General features: G+C 35.0%; 1 protein-coding gene across 1 annotated transcript in view; it reads left to right on the top strand.

Annotated features, from left to right (window-relative positions):
• Nucleotides 1-4,669: 4,669 nt before the first annotated feature.
• LOC138703217 (POU domain protein 2-like) overlaps nt 4,670-19,869 on the top strand; it is a 2,136,291-nt gene continuing 2,121,091 nt past the window's right edge. Inside the window, exon 1 of the mRNA XM_069830922.1 lies at nt 4,670-5,567. The gene's annotated coding sequence lies outside the window, so the exon portion shown is untranslated. The remainder of the gene's footprint in view (nt 5,568-19,869) is intronic.

Genomic DNA, 19,869 nt, shown 5'->3' with positions numbered 1-19,869 from the left:
ATTATGTTCTTACTAGAGCATTTTCAAGTGATCCTGTTGAGTCGCTCTTTACTACATTTCGCCGTATGTCCGTATCAAATGATATGTTGGATGCAAGGGCAGTGAACTTCAGTTTACAAAAGATATTGAAAACGGGTATTTTGTGTATGTCAAACTTCAGCAGTGTAGAGAACCATCCATCTGACATCACAGATGGACAACCTATTCAAGAACTAGATATGCCAGATACCGCTGCTGCACCATATAGTATTCCCGAGTCAGTTTTAAACATCCTGCAACAGCTACTAAACCAATCAGGTAAGCTATAGGCATATTCAGTGACAATTAGTCATTTGATTTACTAGTAATTGTTACAGTGTTTCATTAAATTTTTCTGTGGTTCTTATTACTTATTATTGCAATTTTTTTGTAAACCAGGAATGGATTTTTTTACAGACATTCCATTACCAACAATGAAAACAGCAAGTTTGACATATATTGGTGACTGTATAGTACGAACAGTGTAAGAAAGGGTCTCCTGCATGGGATGCTTAGATTGTATAGCTCAGAACACTAATAGCTCTCCATTGATGAGTCTTATTGCAAATCAAGATTTAGGAGCCCTGCGATATCCGAAACCTTCCTTTGTTTCAGTGTTATCAGTCATTCATCGTTTTGTTGAACGGGCAGTACCATTCATACAAAACAAGAATGTATTAGGAAATTTGTGTTCTGAAATTGAGCCGTTACTATGTAGATGCCCTCTCTTGCAATGCCCGATTTGTGACGAAGACGGGCAAAAACGACTTGCTAATATCATTACTGTGAAATTTTTTACGCCGCTTCTAGATAACATTGAAGCAGCTTTAACTGAAAAGCTTGTTCCTTCGAAGAATGTGGCTTATAATCCACTGAGTCGCAAAATCTTGAAACTATGATTCTTGAATCTGCAATATCAAGTGGAATGTACCAGTGCAGTGAGTGAAATTATAAAACTTAGTAAAGTTATGGTAAATGTCTGCCCTAAATGATTACTTAGAAACATCGCAGTTTAGCCTAGGGGTGCTACTCAGCAAATGAACTACAAAATTACGCCTCTGTCATCATGTTACTCAAACTGAAAAGGTTACTATGTGTTATCTTCCCTGCTTTTAAACTCTCGCTTTTACCATAATTAACAGAACTAAACATAATACTTATTATTTTCTTATTTATTATTTATAAGTGTTATTATTATTCTTTAATCATTTATTTTAATTCATATTGAGTATTTCTTCTGTGGACACCAGAGCTTGGCAGACAGCGCCTCGTGGTGGAATTGAGAAATTATCCAATTTCAGGAAAATATTACTATTGTCAAGGCCGTATACAAAAAAGCGAAGGAAACATCAACTCGGCCGTGGATGGATGTCTTTAGTTAATGTTCTGTCCTGTGTGTATCGCTTTTGAGACCTCAACTCTCTGCTGCTGTTCATAAATCATTCCTTCCCCCAATCAACATAACTTTTAGCCTAAATCATGTAATAAAAAAGGACAATATACGAAACTATATCAAATTTGTAGGACTTTTTATAGACTCCAGTTGAACAAATGAAAAACATATTGAATATATGCACAAAGTTATCAAGAGTTATATATTTATTCAAGAAATTAGTGACTTGTGTTTTAAGAATTATTTAAGATGTGCCTACTTTTCGTTCTTTCAGTCGATAATTCGGTATGCCTTAATTTTCTGGGAAAATGGTAGTAAAATTGGTAGTGTCTTGATTTTGCAAAAGAAAGCCATTAGAATTCTACGTCAATCAAACTATCTTGAACATTGTCGACCACTTTTCAAACAATCACAGATATTAACTGTCATAAATTTATACACGATCTAGTCCTTTACACTCGACATAATATAGACAATTACTCATTAGTAGCCAATATACATGATCATGAAATTAGAAATAGTGAACAAATTAATATTCCATACTATAGATTACATATAACTAGTACAAATTTGTCTGTCATGGGGATGAAATTATATAATAAGCTTCCCAATCAATATTATAAGTTACCAACCAATAGTTTCAAAACTAGATTTTGTAATTGGCTTTTAATTATTCCTTTTTACTCTGTAAATGAGTTTCTTAACATAAATTCATACGAAATCGTTTTTTAATAAATAAAGTTGTTTACATTTAGTTACAAATAATACATTAAGTGTGAAGTGTTTTCATTAATTTTTAGAGTTTCAAAATGTTTTGTGTTTTCATTCTGATTAAACTTTACTGTTTTCAATTATAGGCTATGTGTGTTTTCAAATAGCCTATATGTTCCCCCGCCTTCTGTATTTGTGACGAAGCCTATCACTGAGTGTTTAATGGCTTAATAAATTAAATTGAATTGAATTGAAAAGGAATTGGTATGTAAGTCCTACAAAAATGGGCAAATATCAGTATACCAAGTGGACAGCTTCAAATACTTGTGGTGTATTATAAGCAATAACATGAGCTGCCGCCAGAAAGTCAGAAAGAGGATATCAATGGCCAAGGAAGCTTTTAATAGAAAACGGAACATCTTCTGCGGACCTCTGGAAAAAGAATTAAGGAAGAGACTAATGAAGTGCTTTGTGCGAAGTGTAGCATTGTATGGGGCAGAAACATGGACATTACGACGAAGTGAAGAGAAGCCAATAGAAGAATTTAAATGATGATATGGAGAAGAATGGAACGTGTAAAATGGACAGACAGAATAAGAAACGAAGCTGTGTTGGAAGGAGTGGGTGAAGAAAAAATAATGCTGAAACTGGTCAGGAAGAGAAAAAGGAATTGGCTGGGTCACTGACTAAGAAGAAACTGCCTACTGAAGGATGCACTGGAAGGAATGGTGAACGGGAGAAGAGTTCGGGGCAGAAGAAAATATCAAATAATAGACGACATTGAGATATATTGATCATATTTATTTATTTATTTATTTATTTATTTAAATCCACCACCAACAGAAGCAATAATAGGTGGCTTACATAGATACATACACAAAATACATAATAAGAAAAAAAAAACAAACAACATAAACGAAAGAAAGAAAATATATAACCGTAATAGATGCTGGAATATAATATTACAGTTAATATAGTGCCAAACGTCAATATAATGATGCAAAATTATTTAAAAACTAGAGTAAAAATATTATAATACACTTATTCATAATTTATATATCTAAGGAAATACAATTCTTTTTAATATTGTATGAAATTTTGTATGCAGAGACTAAGAGGAAGGCAGAAAAACAGGAAAGACTGGAGAATGCTGGTTTTGCAGTGAAAGACCTTACCCTGGAGGAGAACACTATGAATGAACGAATATTACATAATATTTTTCATTCACATATTAACCGCCTGAGGTTCCGCACTTTCGGCTAATGTATGGGATTCACTCAACATCGTGATGAAATTGGGGCGCTACGATTGATAGCAAAATCCAGTTTCAGAAACCAGATATAACGGCTGGGGGAGCTTTCTCGCTGACCACACGATACCTTCATTCATGTTGGATGATGGTTCACCTCTACTGAGGCATGTGAACATTAGAAGAGTAGTCGGCTGTTCGGCCTTGGACCTTCATAGGTTGTTCGCACCACGATTTATTAGTAACCAACTGAGGTGATTTCATAGCAGCCACAGTAATTCTGTGAAGCACGAAATTACTCCATTTCGCTATCGCCCATTATAACAACGCTAGAAAATCTTATAGTTGATACAGCGACGTTCAATAACCGATACTGATTCTGTGACTGATACAACATGAAACATTACATACAGTACATACATACGAGTAATTACTACAAGCGAACATAACCTGGACAGCATTTAAGTTTGACTTTAGTTCCTGCGTGTATCAGATGATTAGTCTAAATGGAATTTGTGTGTTGATAGAGATTTCCTTGAAGTACTCACATTTACGTATTTGTCATTCCAGTTATTCATACCTCTTATTCTAAAAATTAAAGGGGAAACTATTGCTTCATACAATCTTCCCAAAGATACCAAATCAATGGGATGCCTATGGCAAACGACATTCAGTACAAGCAAGCCAGAGAATATTAATGTTGCTTTTACATCTCATACTGAGTACACTGATTTATCAACTAATTTACTTAGTGTGGAGTTACCATTACAATCTTTATTAATAATTTACATTAATTGAGTGATGTCATCTGTTCCAACGTCATTAAGGAATATTGATATCAACACTTAACGTCTTTCATCTTGTGGTCAGCATGACGCAAAGCCAATACTGGGAACGGAACAGAACTGGGGTCTTCTGAATGTTTAGTCTGTAAACGCTAGCGTAGTATTGATAAAAAAAATATGTTAAATTTATGTCCTTGGTTTGTTTTGTAACATGATATACGTATGCTTTTACCAGGACTTCATGGGTTATTCCAAAGTATTAACATAGGATACACCCAAGTTTTATCATACGAAATATTTTACTGTTACTCTTATATTATTATCATTATAGACATACTCATCTGCATCCTTATCTGAGGGCCAGGTATAGTAAATATTACATTTATTTGCGTTTGCGTATTAAATAGGAGAAACAGGGAGGTTTTAGTTTATTTTGTGATAAGAGCTGGTTTTCTTGTATGGGGCGTTTTTACGGATTTGTCTGTCACCAAACACGCTCTGTGGCTTGTGATAAGGCACCTGGACTTTCTGTTTGTAGTCATATCAGCTAATAGGAGCGTTCGACAAGCATCTCCGTGAACAGTCGGATATCAACGAGTTCAGTGCATCTATTACCGATCCCCGCGCTTCTTTTACCGACATCAGAAGTTGGTTTGTCAGTATTTTGTTTTTATCAACTCTTTCCTATTCAGTGTCAGTGTACTATTAGAGTGGTTGAAGTTTGGCAGTCATTTACCCAGACTGCACCGGAGACAATATTGTAGGAAAGAAGTGCTTATTTCGGGATTTGTTTGGAAGATTTTTAGTAGTTGTCTGTGTAAATTATAAAAAAAAACTCGTGTGAAAAAACTATCTTACACTGATCGACTGTTTAGAACTTTTGACATTCATTAACATGATCAACTGTGAATGTTCTCGAAGGCCTTGGTTTATCAGTGGTCACTATATTTCATATAAATCGTAATATAAACAACCCAGTGTGGTTAATTGTGAATATTATCGAAGTTCTTGGTTCCTTAGTGACTAATTGTGTACAAATGCATAAGTTTCTTGATTTAAACAACTGTAACCTTAGTTAATATTAAGAAATAGGACCTCAGAATGCGGAAATACTGGTGACTAAACAGATAGCTTCAGTTTATTCTTGTGCACTGTTGCGTGTATAAATCGGTTATTCAAGATAAATATGTGTGGACAAAATTATGTGACACCTTTTTAATAGTGCTTCAATCTTGTGAATAATTTGTTTTTAGTTTTAAATCGTGAGTTAGTATCTTTATTGATAATCACACGTAATATAAGTTATAGGACATTGACATTTCTTTTCTTTATCATTTAAAAAGTGTGTAGAATAGTGAATGTGAAGACCAAACACGAAATTCTGAGAGACTGAAGAGAAAACAACAAGCAGGTAATTCTGAATTATTTTATTTGGCATAAAACGTAATATGTAATATGTTATCAATAAGTACCAGAAATGTCTCTTACAAAAGTCCAAAAGTTTTAAGTTATTAGTACTTTAATATTACAACGCTAGGCATAAGTAAAACTAGACATAGGCTTACACTTGTATGATTATTGCAATATATATTTACAAAATTGCTGCTGAATGACATAAACCAGTAGTTAGCGTCTTTTTTAAGAGAGACTATTTTTGAAATATGTGGACTCGATGGGAAGCAAATTTACTGATAGGCAGGGCCGGGTATTTGTGGAGATCGCGAAAATCGCGACATAATATACAATAGATTTTTACTAACATTTACTAATGAAGTGATTCTGATTAATAATATGCGGATAAAACAATCACGACAAATCGCGAAATAGAGTTCTAATAGCGAATTATAACTATTGCGTCGCTTTGTAGCAAATTTCAATATTCTGAGTTTTTTCAATTTTTTTTTTCACTTTAATTTGTTATATATCCAAGCAGGCTACATTACATGGCATTCCAGGTGTTCTGATTACATTAGTGATCTCAAAGACGGAGAATTCAACATTTCACTAATGATTTGAAAGTGTTAATTTGAGGGCTGCAAGTTTTTCTTTCTTTCTTTTTCTTTTCTTTTTTTTTTTTTCATTTTTAATGAATGTGTGTTAAATACAGTCTCAATGCAACAAGTATTGTCTACTGGCCATACTGCACCTTTACCAGAATCCAACGAACCTTTAATTTTAATTATTTGGAAAGTAATATTCATACTGAGTTAGGCCTAATACTACAATTCCAAAATAATTGTATTTTCCAAAATTTCCATTAATCTCAACCGACACAAATATTAAAAAATACAAATGATAAAATTAATCTCCATAAATACCTGCCCCTCTCAAATGTGAAGCATGCATTCTTTTTCTTTCCAATACAATTTACTTAACGTAAAGTGTATCTGGTGTATGGAATAGAATTTTCGGGGGGAAGGGGAGGGCATTATGACTCAGCACTGTGACCTTTTACGATCTATTCCGCTAACTCTCAAGCTAGGCGCATTCCCAAACCCACACCGGCTGACTACACTAAAATTCGCTGCGTACCCAGGTTTGAGCAAGCGACCACACTCGTTCCCAGGCCAGTCCTCTCCAAGCGTCTCAGCCGGCGTCCAGGGACTGCTATGGAATGTTGACGAAATGATGTAGATGCCCAAAATATAGGAAAACCGGAGAACTCCGAGAAAAACCCCAAATGCGACTTCGTTCACCATAAGTGTCACTATAGTTTTTTCAATGAAAAAAAAAATCCTAGGACTGACTGTGTACCTGGTGTAATTTCAGTTTAACTTGTTAATATCTTGGCATTTTCATGTCACGCTTTGATAAACGTTAGGTTTTGAATTATTGACAAGTTCCATTTCGATAATTAGGTTACACTGTTTCCTCTGTTATTATCATCCACGCTGCGACGCGAACAGTTTGCTAGCGTAGCCAATGACAATTTACTTCCATGCGGTCCACCAATATTATTTCTGCAGTGCTTGGGAAAAGTGACATAAGTCAGTTTTCACAAACCTTTTTTGGTAATTTATTGACAACTTACACTGGTTTATGTCGATTTGATTTTTTTCTGTATGAATAATTGTAATGGGAGGAATATCTATGTATTTTTTTTCCAAGCGAACAGATGTTCCGTAAGTTGTCAATAAATTATCAAAAAAGGTTTGTGGAAACTGACTTGTGTCACTTTTCCCGAGCACTATAGATTTATAACCCTTCATTTCATATACATGGCGACACCGAAAAGCGAGTATTTTCCCTGGACCAAAAATACAACATTACGTGTGAATAAAGACGAATAGGACCAAATTTTCCTAGCTTGGGTTAACTTTGTTTACGTTATATGTTACGCAAATGATTGATATTGTAGAGCCTACGCAGAGCAGAATTGTTGCTAATGAAGAGGGATGTAGGTTCAAATCCCTTGGACTGATTGCCATGGGATGACCTGGAATTCGTCTTACATTTAGGAAGCCTGAAAAAACATAAGGTTAAGAGGGATTTGAACCCACGTCTGAGCGCATTCTCGCAAAACTAACTCAATACCATCTGAGCTACGTCGGCTGCATATTACTATAAAAAGCCGCATCGCTGTTATATCCGGCGTGGCCCTTCCTCTTTGTTTACGTCTTAAGGTGGCCGCATTGTTCACATCCTATATACTTGCTTCCGCGGGACAGATAGTATAGGCTATTAATTAACAATTGTTTACTAAATGTGGCAGCAGTGAAAGTGGATAACGTCATCAGCGGCCAATGGCATCATGTTATGATGAGGTTCAAACCGTCTATTTTTTTTTATCAAGTTGAGGTTATAAAAATAGTTTAAAAATATCACTACTGTAAACAAGCTGAGCTAAGGAAAGGTATGTTGTCGACTCTTGCGCATGTGCTTAAAATATGCAAGATAAAAATTCTGTGCTGTGTATCTTTACGTAGAACTACGTGTGAGTGCGACTACCTGTCGTGCGTAACTTTACGAGCGGTTGCGATCATATGCTGCAGCTTTACATAGAACTGCGGTATATTGAGCAGTCTCTTATGATAATAAATGATTGAAAGAATTTTAGTTTTGTCCTTTAATGTGCAGAAATTTGATCCGAACAAATGCAACTTTTCGATCTTCAAAGCGATTTTTCAGTGTTACATTTTTGTTCGGATGAAATTTCTGCACATTTGAAAGACAAAACTAAAATTCATTCAATCACTTATTATCATAATACATTGCTCTTTTAAATTGACTGAGAAGATTGGGAATTCAATCAGTGGCTTTCCCAAAACACGCTATGAAATATTTCATAAAATAATTTTTACCTCGAAAAGGAATCAAACACGATCAAAAATGTATTAAACGTTTAGTTTGAAATATCTCAAAGAATAACTTTCTAAAATTAATAGCATTACTTACGGTTCACTCTATATAACGTATGTATAGGAGATTTCACGATTTAAATTTGCGTAAGTATACAAGTATTATTAATGACGATGACATTGTAAATTCTCAAGTTGTTCAGTTTTGTGATTTGAGATTGTTTGTGTGTGTTTTTTTTTTATTTCGTGGCATGTGTGACTACCGAGCTGAAGAAATGTTAGGGAGTTAAATTCGAAGAGCGTATTCGGTCACAAATGGGATTAAGCATGATGTCATACAGAATGACACGCTAACAGCTGGACGTGTAGTGAAATGCGTACAATTGTCGCAGTGCGACACAGCGAACTCCTCCTAGGTTCTCAGCAGTCTCGCTTCATCGACGACCTCAGAAAGTGCAGTCATTTCTCAAAAATCCATATCAATACTCAAGCTAATACCACAGTCTGGTATATACAGTCACGAAGCTTGAGTTGTGAGGGTGCTAGGAACAAAATAAACTGTGCCGTACTATTTCGCATTGTCTGTAATGAGGCGATCGTAGCGATCCTAGTGGTTAGCAACTATCTATGGATGCATATTTACTACGTATTGAGCTTCGTGACTGTATATACTAGACTGTGCTAATACGCTGATAAATCTAGAAAATTGAGGTTGTAAATACTTCACACTACAAACAATGTTCATTTATTGGACATTTATCACTAAGAAAATGCATTTTCCTTATGAACTAGAGAACACTGTCAGAGTTGCGCGGAAATTGGAGACTTTAATGTCTGATATTGTGTTAATTTGTGTAACATTAAACTTAATAGTTCTGGGTATGGCACTAGCAATATTATTTCAGAAAGTCTTGAAAGCTTGATTGTAGCCAAGTCCATTTCTTGCCGAGGAAACAAGGATTTGGTTTGCTTGTATGCTGAACCATTTGTGTGTGCTAAACGAGGGAAAAAGGAAACACCGTTAGCCGAGCGATTAAAGCTTCAGCTTTCCAAGCAGGTACTGGAGTTGCAATCCCGATGGATTCAAATTTAATTAGTTTAGTGATAGGTTTTTTCGAGGCACTCCAATTTCCGCTGCCGTCATTTTACCATTGCTCCTTTAATCATAATCTCATTGATGCAATATAGACCTCTCATAGTGCACCAAGAGCAACTTTATAGGAAAGAATATAAAATCTGGTGTGTCCGTCCTAGATAGGAACGCTTGGTTGAATGACAGAATAAGAAAACGATGGAGTGATAGGATTTTAAAATTTTACTGTACCATTGCTTTATTACCATGCGATTTTAAATCTATTTTTCTGAATATTCTCCTTTGAAAATTTGCAAAGTCTTCTAGAAAATAATTTTTTGATGAAATTAAGCAGAATTAAGCCTATTTATTGTTTTTAGATGACAGATGTTAGAGATAACTCTGGAATACCATGTACAATACCTGTGTATAAGCTTCGCGAAATAAAATGGGACCGAAATAGTATGCACTCATACGTTTCACGAGAAAACTGTACAAGTGTTCGATTCCATACCCTGACATACTTTTCTGTCATGGAGCATAGCCGTATTTGATATCGTACGAAATTAAAATGGGCTTAATTTCAGTCTGTAACTCGATTACAATATTGTAAGTCATATTCATTTTCTCTATCTCAGAAAAAATCTAACTCTGTAACTAAATGGGGACTATTACACAATTTAAGAATTACTGACTTATCCTTGATGCTTATCTTAATCTCATATCTTCTGACGTGAATAACATCTGCATACTACGATGTGTTGTCGATAATGAGCGTGTCTATAAAAAAAAGCAATCAAGTAAGTACTAACCTCGAAATGAAATGACAAACAACCCGACGTAATATTTCTATAGAACAAATTGAAAATGTTAAAGTTTAGTAGTTACGTAGACCTATGATTAATTTTGTTAATATACAGTCTGATACGTTTGGCATGGATAATATTAATTTATTATTATGAAGCTCATATTATAGTAGGAAAAATTTCTTGCTGTTACATTATAATTAAAAGAAGGAAGTTTCCACAAATGACAATCAGCAATGCATAATCTGAAAGGACAAATGAAAATCATAGATGATTAAAGTAGCTACTATGGTATGCTAAATTTGAGAGTGTTAAGAGAGTTCAAAGGGAATTTCGACGTGAGTATGGTGTGCGTAATGTACCTACATACGATTCCATAATGTTGTGGCATCGAAAATTTGTAGAAACAGGTTCTGCGTTAAAAAAGAAGAAAAAAAAACATTAAGTAGGTCGCAGGCGAAACCAAGTACGAGAAGCAGCTACCTCTTGGCTTGGTCCCCAAGCTCCCCAGATATAACCCCTCCTGACTTCTTCGTGTAGGGCAGTCATATCAACTGATGTCCATAGGTGCAAGCGCGCGCTTTAGAGCTCAGGAAAGTCTGAGCGCTTTACAGCGGAAAGGAAAAAGACAGACGAAAGAGGTAGTATATGCCGCTTGGTCGAGCTATATACAGGGATGGCCAGCAATGATTCAATGGATAAAGGGAAGAGAACTTATTAAAATTGTATCCATGTTAATTTTTAGATTTGTCTGAGAAGTATAAGTGCATTATAAGAATGTAAGTTTTAATTTTAATGATCAATTTTCACAAGCTCATTTTTTTATTCAAAAGGAATACTTTCTCAACTTTTTTTTTACAGAAAAGTGAAATTTTCGGATACCGGTATGTTTATTTTCTAATCTTACAGGTATTTAAACAATGTTTTCGTAAATCTAATATATCATAAATACGTATTACTGAAGATAGTATATTGAGAAATGCTACGGTTAAAATTCTTACAGTGATCATTGATTCAATATGACAGTATTGGCTTTAGTTATCACACTGAAGATGGTGTATTAAAATTTTTGGAAATATTTGCATGGGAAATGTTTGTAAGGAAATGAATTAACAAAGGAACTACTGTTACATCATAAACAAAACATATGTGCCCATGTGTTGTAAAAACGTCAGCTCTATAGCTTCATCAGATTTCGAAAAAATAATTTAATAGTTTGGTGACAGGAAGTTGAGCACCAATATCACCTTAAAAGCATAATGCGATATGAGTTTTGTTATGTAATATTAGTTACAGTTAAAACATATATCTAGGTAACTTTGCTTTGTACTATAATATTCTTTTGATTAGTTTATTGATTACTTTTATAAGGCTAAAGACACCATGAATATTAATTCCAACTTATCATGTCATATTCAATATCTTTCTTTGGGATATCACTTTATTTATGAATGACGTGTTTCATTCACTTAATACAATATAGTTGTACTACTATGGAATTTATGTGAATATTCCTTCTTAACTCTTTATTATGTTATTAATGTTTGAAACATAACAGAAATATTAAGAAAATGGTGTTAGTAGGCTACTTTTGTTTTACAGACAATATAGATAATATCAATAGAAAGAAGCCATATAAAAATAACGACACAAAATTTCACGTTCCGTTTAAAGTTTGTGCACCACTGTTGTCTTAGTCCAACAGGCTGCTTATTCATATACATAATCCTTCTTCCTTCCATATCTAGCGCTTGATGCCCGCGCGCGACGTCAAGGTCAGAAAAATGCGCTTGCTTTGACATCACTGGTGTAGAGTTTTGTTAAAGATATTGCCTATTCACAGAAACCTAGGAACATTGATGATCTGAGAATAAAAATTACTGAAACTTTTCAATAAATCATCCCTTCTTATGTTACAACGGACATGGGCTGAATTGCATCACCATTATGAGATGTGCAGGGTGCGCAATGGGGGTCATGTTGAGCTCTGAGGAATCTTCCATTTTTCAGTGTTGTATGCATAAAGTTTCAACAAATAAAATTCAGTAGTAAATGTTTTACGGTGTTTTTATGTTATCCGTGGATCACCCTGTATATAACATTGGTGCATCTACTTTACGGTATATATTGTGTTGAAATAATGATATTCCGTTTGATTTCTTCAAAAGTAATATTTTAAATCAAAATTCATTTTATAGACTAGCGCAATTCAAAATATCAGAATGTAGCTATATCCGAAATAATTACAAGATATTGCAAGTGACTAATAATACTTAAAATACAAGTAAATTTGAAATAGGCTAATAAATACAAAATTGGGTTAAGTAAAATGAAAAACATAGCGGTGGAACCAACGATTCCGGTACATACTGAATTAAGGTAAATACGTTTTTATTCCTATGTTTATTTTAAGGAAATTATTTGTTACACTGGTCTGCATTTTCAAACAGTTTTCTGTTGTTCTGCACCTCTTAATTTTGCGCTGAATTTGAATATATCCCTAACTTTTTCCAACACGTCAGGTTTTCATACAAAGTATAAAATTGTGAATAAATGCTAAGAAATTAATTACTACCTAGAAATGAAGTTGTAGCTTTGTGAAACGTCATGCAAATTACTTTCATCAAGCAGTTATGAGAAAAAACTGGACTACAATAATTGCTATTAACGGTTAACAATCACATTCATAACTATACCTCAATATTGCACTTCAAATTTCCTCCTTTTTGACCTCGGATGCTGTTCAGAGCAGTCCCTTTTCAACACCCAGCAATCAGACACTATCTTACCACTTCACTTTAACCTCATTTTGCATTTTTTGATATCTTGGTGAAGTCTTTCACCTTGTTGCTAGATAAATTTCTTAAATTTTCAGGAGAATAATTTGGATGGGAATGTAATTGACTCTCATGTCGCAACCAATCTGTTTGAAACTTTGTAACAACATTTTCACTATTTTTCTGTAAAATAAGTTAAGTACAGTCCCCGACTTGTCTTTCCGTGCTCTGTATTCTACTAAAATGAAATAAGTCCGAAATGTTGCTTGCAGGCAACAAACCAATTACTTTATTTGAAGAATTTATTATGATTTTTCGTCCATTAATAAAGTCTTAATTCCTATTTTTACAAAACTTGTATTACTGGTCTTGACTGGTTTTACTAGTAATAGGGCGATAAATAAATTGTACGTTAATAAGTGAGTGATAGCTATATGATCGGATGTCAATGCTGTCATTCAACATTGTAAAGCACTCCAGCCAAATAAATAAATATATAAATAAATAAAAAAGAAAATAAATAAATAGATAAATAAAGAAATAAAGACATAAAGAAATAAATAAATAAAGAAAAAAAGCAATAAATAAATAAATACACAATACGCTTACTGCAGTTTGAAGAGAATTGGAACATGGCAAAATCTAAACCCGTGAAGAAATACTACTTCCAAAGGAAATGGGAATATGATTATTTTGTTGTTGAAGACGGAAAGAATTGCTTGTTAACTGTGTCCCATCCGATTTATTTCTACTCGTCATTTCAATATTAAACCACATTTCAATGAAGCCTATATTAAAAATTATGGAATGCACAAACTTTCGGGCAAGTTCATTATTACGAACTGTATATTGATTATTTATTTATATACTGTAAAATTAAGGACGTCACTCGTTGTGTTCATTTTGAATTGAAATTAATAGTGACGTTCAAGGTTCATTACTCAAATGCTATAAATTTATGTTTCTGTAGGTGATAAGAGGAAAGTTTTCGAAAATCTAAAGCAGGTTAGGTGCAAAGAAATCTCAAAGAAACTATCGACAGGAAATCTAGCATAATTGTAAATCTTGAAATGAGATAATGTATTATAAAAACTATGAATTTATTACAATCCTTTTTGAAAATTACATGCCGCCACTGATGAACCTTAGACGGCCAGAGAATGTAAACAACTCTACTCGGAAGTCGATTATCCCCAATGGAAGTGGAGTGAGGCTGACGTCATATTTGCCCTACTTGCGAGTTCTGCAGACCACCTCTATACAGGGTGTTTAAAAAATACGGGGCATAATTTCAGGTATGTATTTCCCACATGTAGACAATCAAAATAGTTCATTACAACATGTGTCCGGAAATGCTTCATTTCCGAGTTATGGCCTTCACAACATTGAAATTCACTGGAACGTTTTTCTTTCCGCAGGTCGTTGTCATTACAGACGATGTTCAAAATGTCCACCTCCTGCTTGAATACAGACCTCACATCGATGTCTCATAGACCTGCGAACACGATCCCAAACTCCAGGAGTATTGCGTATGTCCTCAGAACACGCCACAATTCGATTCCGAAGGGATTCCAAATCAGGCACCGGAGACGAATAAACCAATGATTTTAAATGGCCCCACAAGTAGAAATCGAGAGGGTTCAGATCAGGTGAGCGTGGAGGCCAAGTAATTGGGCCACCTCTACCTATCCATCGATCAGGAAAACTTCGATCTAAGTACCGGCGAGCCGTACAACTGAGGTGTGCAGGAGCGCCATCATGCAAGAAGTGAATGTGTTGACGATTGATCAGTGGAGTGTCTTCTAAAACATGAGGTATGGTGTTTTCCAGGAAGTTTGTGTACGCCTGCCCCGTAAGTCGATCACCAATGATACCGGCCCACATGTTGAGGGAGAACCGCACCTGGTGATGAGATGGAACAGTTGCACGTGGGTTTTCATACGCCCATACATGCTGATTGTGGAAATTTGTTATGCCATCTCGTGTGAACTGTGCTTCATCTGTAAATAATACTAAGGCAGGAAAGTTCGGATTTACACCACACTGCTGCAAGAACCACTGACAGAATCTAACTCGTGCAGGGTAATCTGCTGGTGACAGGGCCCGTATACGTTGCAAATGATAAGGATACAATTAATACTCTTTCAACAGTCTCCAGACAGTCGTATGAGGAACATTGACTTGCAACGCTACCCTTCGTGTGCTGATAGAAGGAGTCATGTTCACAGCCTCCAGAATCTCCCCCTGTACTTCTGGAGTTGTAGATCTTGGTCGTCCCCTTCCCAAACCAGGAGAGTTAAATTTTCCATACTCGCACAGACGGTAATGGAGACGTACAAATGTCTTCCGATCTGGACATTGTCGCTGTGGGTACCTCTCCTGGTACAAACGACGAGCCAGCGCAGCATTGCCGTCCGCCTTACCGTGCATGAAGTGTATCTCTTCCAGCTCTTGATTTGAATACATGTCGCACAGTCTAACGCCTACACAACTCTGAATGTAACCTTCGCCTCGGAATGAACTCTCAGGGTGCCCTCTTAATGTCTCCTTTGACGGCAACGACCTGCGGAAAGAAAAACGTTCCGGTGAATTTCAATGTTGTGAAGGCCATAACTCGGAAATAAAGCATTTCCGGACACATGTTGTCATGAACTATTTTGATTGTCTACATGTGGGAAATACATACCTGAAATTATGCCCCGTATTTTTGAAACACCCTGTATATTTTATTCATCCTTTCGTTTCATATTCTCATACTTTTGCTCCCACTTCTAAATAAAAATTAAATTATGATTTATTTAACGACGCTATTGCATATTCTTTAAATATAAAGTGAAAGTTTCGTTTCAAAGTAATTAGTGCAATAATAATTATTAAAGTTTTAAAATCGCCCGTTTCATTGGCTTACCTTGTATCTAAAGCGAATAGTTTTCAACTGCATTTTGTATATAGTTTTTATTACCATCTCCTTATTATTTTCAAGATATCAGTGAGTTTTTCTACAGTTACGCAAGTTATCGTGTGTGAGGTACATGTAGGATGTGTGTCTTACACCTTTTCATTATATTACGCTAACTTACATATAGATCCATTTACGTCAAAGGAGACAATTATTGTTTTGTTCCACTAATGTACTCAGAATAGTAATTAAGAAAGAATTACAAAATAAGTGTACGTTCTTTAGTACGTTTCTCTTGCGTGAAACTAAACAAGGACAAAATACTAATGAATTTACATGTAAGTTATACAATTAGAAGAGCGGAATAATAAAATCAAATGTGTGTTGCAAATTGTAATATTCCTTGAGAACCGGAAGTACAATTCCGTCTTGTCATATCATTCTCTGAACCGCAGCCTTCTTAAGCTCGTTTTTGTGTGACGCATGCATTAATTACACACACTGTCAACCAATATTATGCACAAGAGAATAACATGTACAAATACACAGCCTGCTCGTAATTACACATGTAAATTATAACATTGTTGCTACTGATTTCTTAAGTGAGTCTCATTACGAGATTGAGGATGGCTATTAACTAAGTTTCGTGTTCCCTCAAATGGCACGCACGTAGTTGTGACGTAAACTGCAGTATGGTGTGTATGAAGTCTGTTATTTAGTATCCTGAATAAATTTGTGATGCCCGCATCATGTTCTCATTTTTAAGATGTAAGGAATTAAAATTATTTGTGTGTACACAGGCCAAATAGAAATCATCGGGACTAAATTCAAATGCAAATTGATGAGCCACGTATACCGAAACCCACACTTTCTGAAGTCGAAATTGCGATAGAAAATCTGAAAAAAAAAGTACAAGTTTCCAGGTATCGATCAAATTCGAGTAGAAAAAATACAAGAGGGTGGATGCGCATTATGTAGCGAAATTTATAAGCTTGTACTTACTATTTGGGAAAAGGAAATTGTACCAGAACAAAGGAAGGAGTCCATAATTGTACCTATTTTTAAGAAGGGGGACAAGACTAACTGTAGTAACTTTCGGGACATATCACTTTTGTTGAAGTCGTACAAAATTTTGCCCAATATTCTTTTGAGAAGATTAACTCCATATGTAGATGAAATTATTGGGGATGATCATTGCGGTTTTAGGCGTAATAGATCGACTATTGATCAAATTTTTTGTATTCGACAGATATTGGAGAAAAATGGGAGTATACGGGTACAGTACATCAGTTATTCATAGATTAAAAAAAGGCATATGGCTCAGTTAAGAGAGAAATTTTATATAACATTCTTATTGAATTTGGTATTCCCAAGAAACTAGTTCCATTAATTAAAATGTGTTTCAGTGAAACGTACAGCAGAGTCCGTATACGCCAGCTTCTGTCATGGTTTTCCAATTCACTGAGGGCTAAAGCAAGGAGGTGCACTATCACCTTCACTTTTCAACTTCGTTCTAGAAAGTTCAGGATAACAGAGAGGGTTTGGAATTGAACGGGTTACATCAGCTTCTTGTCTATGCGGATGACGTGAATATGTTAGGAGCAAATCCACATACGATTAGGGGAAACAAAGAAATTTTATTGGAAGCAAGTAAAGCTTGGGTGTAAATCCCGAAAAAACAAAGTATATGATTATGTCTCGTGACCAGAATATTGCACGAAATGGAAGTATAACAATTAGAGATTTATCTTTTGAAGAGGTGGAAAAATTCAAATATCTTGGAGCAACAGCAACAAATACAAATGATACTCGGGAGAAAATTGAACGCAGAATAAATATGGGAAATGCCTATTATTATTCTGTTGAGAAGCTTTTATCATCTTGTCTGCTGTCAAAAAATCTGAAAGTTAGAATTTATAAAACAATTATATTACCGGTAGTTCTGTATGGTTGTGAAATTTGAACTCTCACTTTGAGAGAGGAACAGAGATTAAGGGTGTTTGGGAATAAAGTTCTTAGGAAAATATTTGGGGCTAAGAGGGATGAAGTTACACGAGAATGGAGAAAGTTACACAACGCAGAACTGCACGCATTATATTTTTCACCTGACATAATTAGGAACATTAAATCCAGATGTTTGAGGTGGGCAGGGCATGTAGCACGTATGGGCGAATCCAGAAATGCATATAGTCTGTTAGTTGGGAGATCGGAGGGAAAAAGACCTTTGGGGAGGCCGAGACGTAGATGGGAGGACAATATAAAAATGGATTTGAGGGAGGTGGGATATGATGATAGAGACTGGATTAATCTTGCACAGGATAGTGACCGATGGCGGGCTTACGTGATGGCGGCAATGAACCACCGGGTTCCTTAAAAGTCATTTGTATGTATGTATGTATGTATGTATGTATGTATGTATGTATGTATGTATGTATGTATGTATGTATGTGACATATGAGTATAAATAAACAAATTTGCGAAGAACAAATAGTTTTAAAGCAAATGACATATGAAACAATTGCAAGAAATAGCTTTACGAGAATTTACGTAGTGTGAGAGTCATGAATAACCGTCTGAATCCCTCTTCTGGAGTGGAATTATTTGTTGATGGGATGTTCCGTCACATTTGGCTCTAGAGCAGCGGTTCTCAAACTTTTTTAGTATTGAAGCATTTTCTAGAAGAGAGATTCGCTCTTATAGGAAAGGCACGTGTTGACATTATTCATATTGGCTGCTTTTACCGGACTGTATTTTTCAACTTACTAGTGAATATTTTATCGTACGTCATAAGATTAACTATTTGAATTTAATCGATTACTCGAGTTTTGATCGAGTTGAAAAATGTTTTAATATATTGTAATACACAATTATTGTTAAATTTAACTTGTGTTTGGTGATAAGCATAAGTATTAAATGTTGTATATCTGTATATATTGTATTGTTATATTACAAAACAACTATTTTAATTACTAACATATTTATTATGAGGCTTATAATTTGTGTCAATTTCTCCGGTAATTTTTTAGACAAACATAAATAACAAAAAGTATGAAGACTCGCTTAGTTAATACTGCTTCATCCATGTTTTTCAACATGTGAGTGCATTCACATGCTCCAAATTAAGTGCCGCTCTACGTTTAGTAACAATGTTTCCTACATCACTAAACACGAATAATTTTTTTTCTGTCAAGCACTTCTCTATGATCGTTAAATTTAATTCCAAACGTTTCACCGAGTTTATCTCGCAAATTCTCATATGACATAATGGAGATTACACTTTTCACAAACCACAGGAAACTGATTTTTTTCTTTATCAAACTAAACACACAAGCTTCATCTACAAACTCAGCAACTGTGGTACAGCGGTCGAAACAGAAGACTGGCCCCTATTGTAATCGAATTACTAGATTTTAGAAAGAGAAGAATGTAGTCACGCACTCATTTGCACACAGTGTAGACATGGTTATTTTATAAGGGACGAAGGAGACAAATCCTAGAAAAGTATATATTTCATATGCTAGGAAGATGAGCTGACAACAAGATGGAAGTTTTCTTGGAAAACCATAAAACTCAATAGGGGTTTCGCATTGTGTTTCAAATTTCAATAGAGGTACACTAGGTCACTGTCCTTATGTCTCCATCTCTTTCTGAAGTGTTTGTGCAAAGATTTTCCCTACTCTACCTGCTTTGCAGTTAGAAAGTGACAGTACTACTGTGCTTTTAAGTAAGCAATTTCCGAGAGAGAAATAGTGTCGGAATTTTTAGTATGAGTTTGTATTTACAAAATAATAATTAATATCAACTACAACCGATTAATTTTAATAGACTCAATTATTCGATTAAATATTTTTGATCGATTAA

This window comes from Periplaneta americana, chromosome 7, assembly GCF_040183065.1.
Source record: "Periplaneta americana isolate PAMFEO1 chromosome 7, P.americana_PAMFEO1_priV1, whole genome shotgun sequence".
Taxonomy (NCBI): Eukaryota; Metazoa; Arthropoda; class Insecta; order Blattodea; family Blattidae; genus Periplaneta; species Periplaneta americana.
The sequence above is the reverse complement of the archived record's forward strand: the minus strand, read 5'-3'. Positions and strand labels throughout refer to the sequence as shown.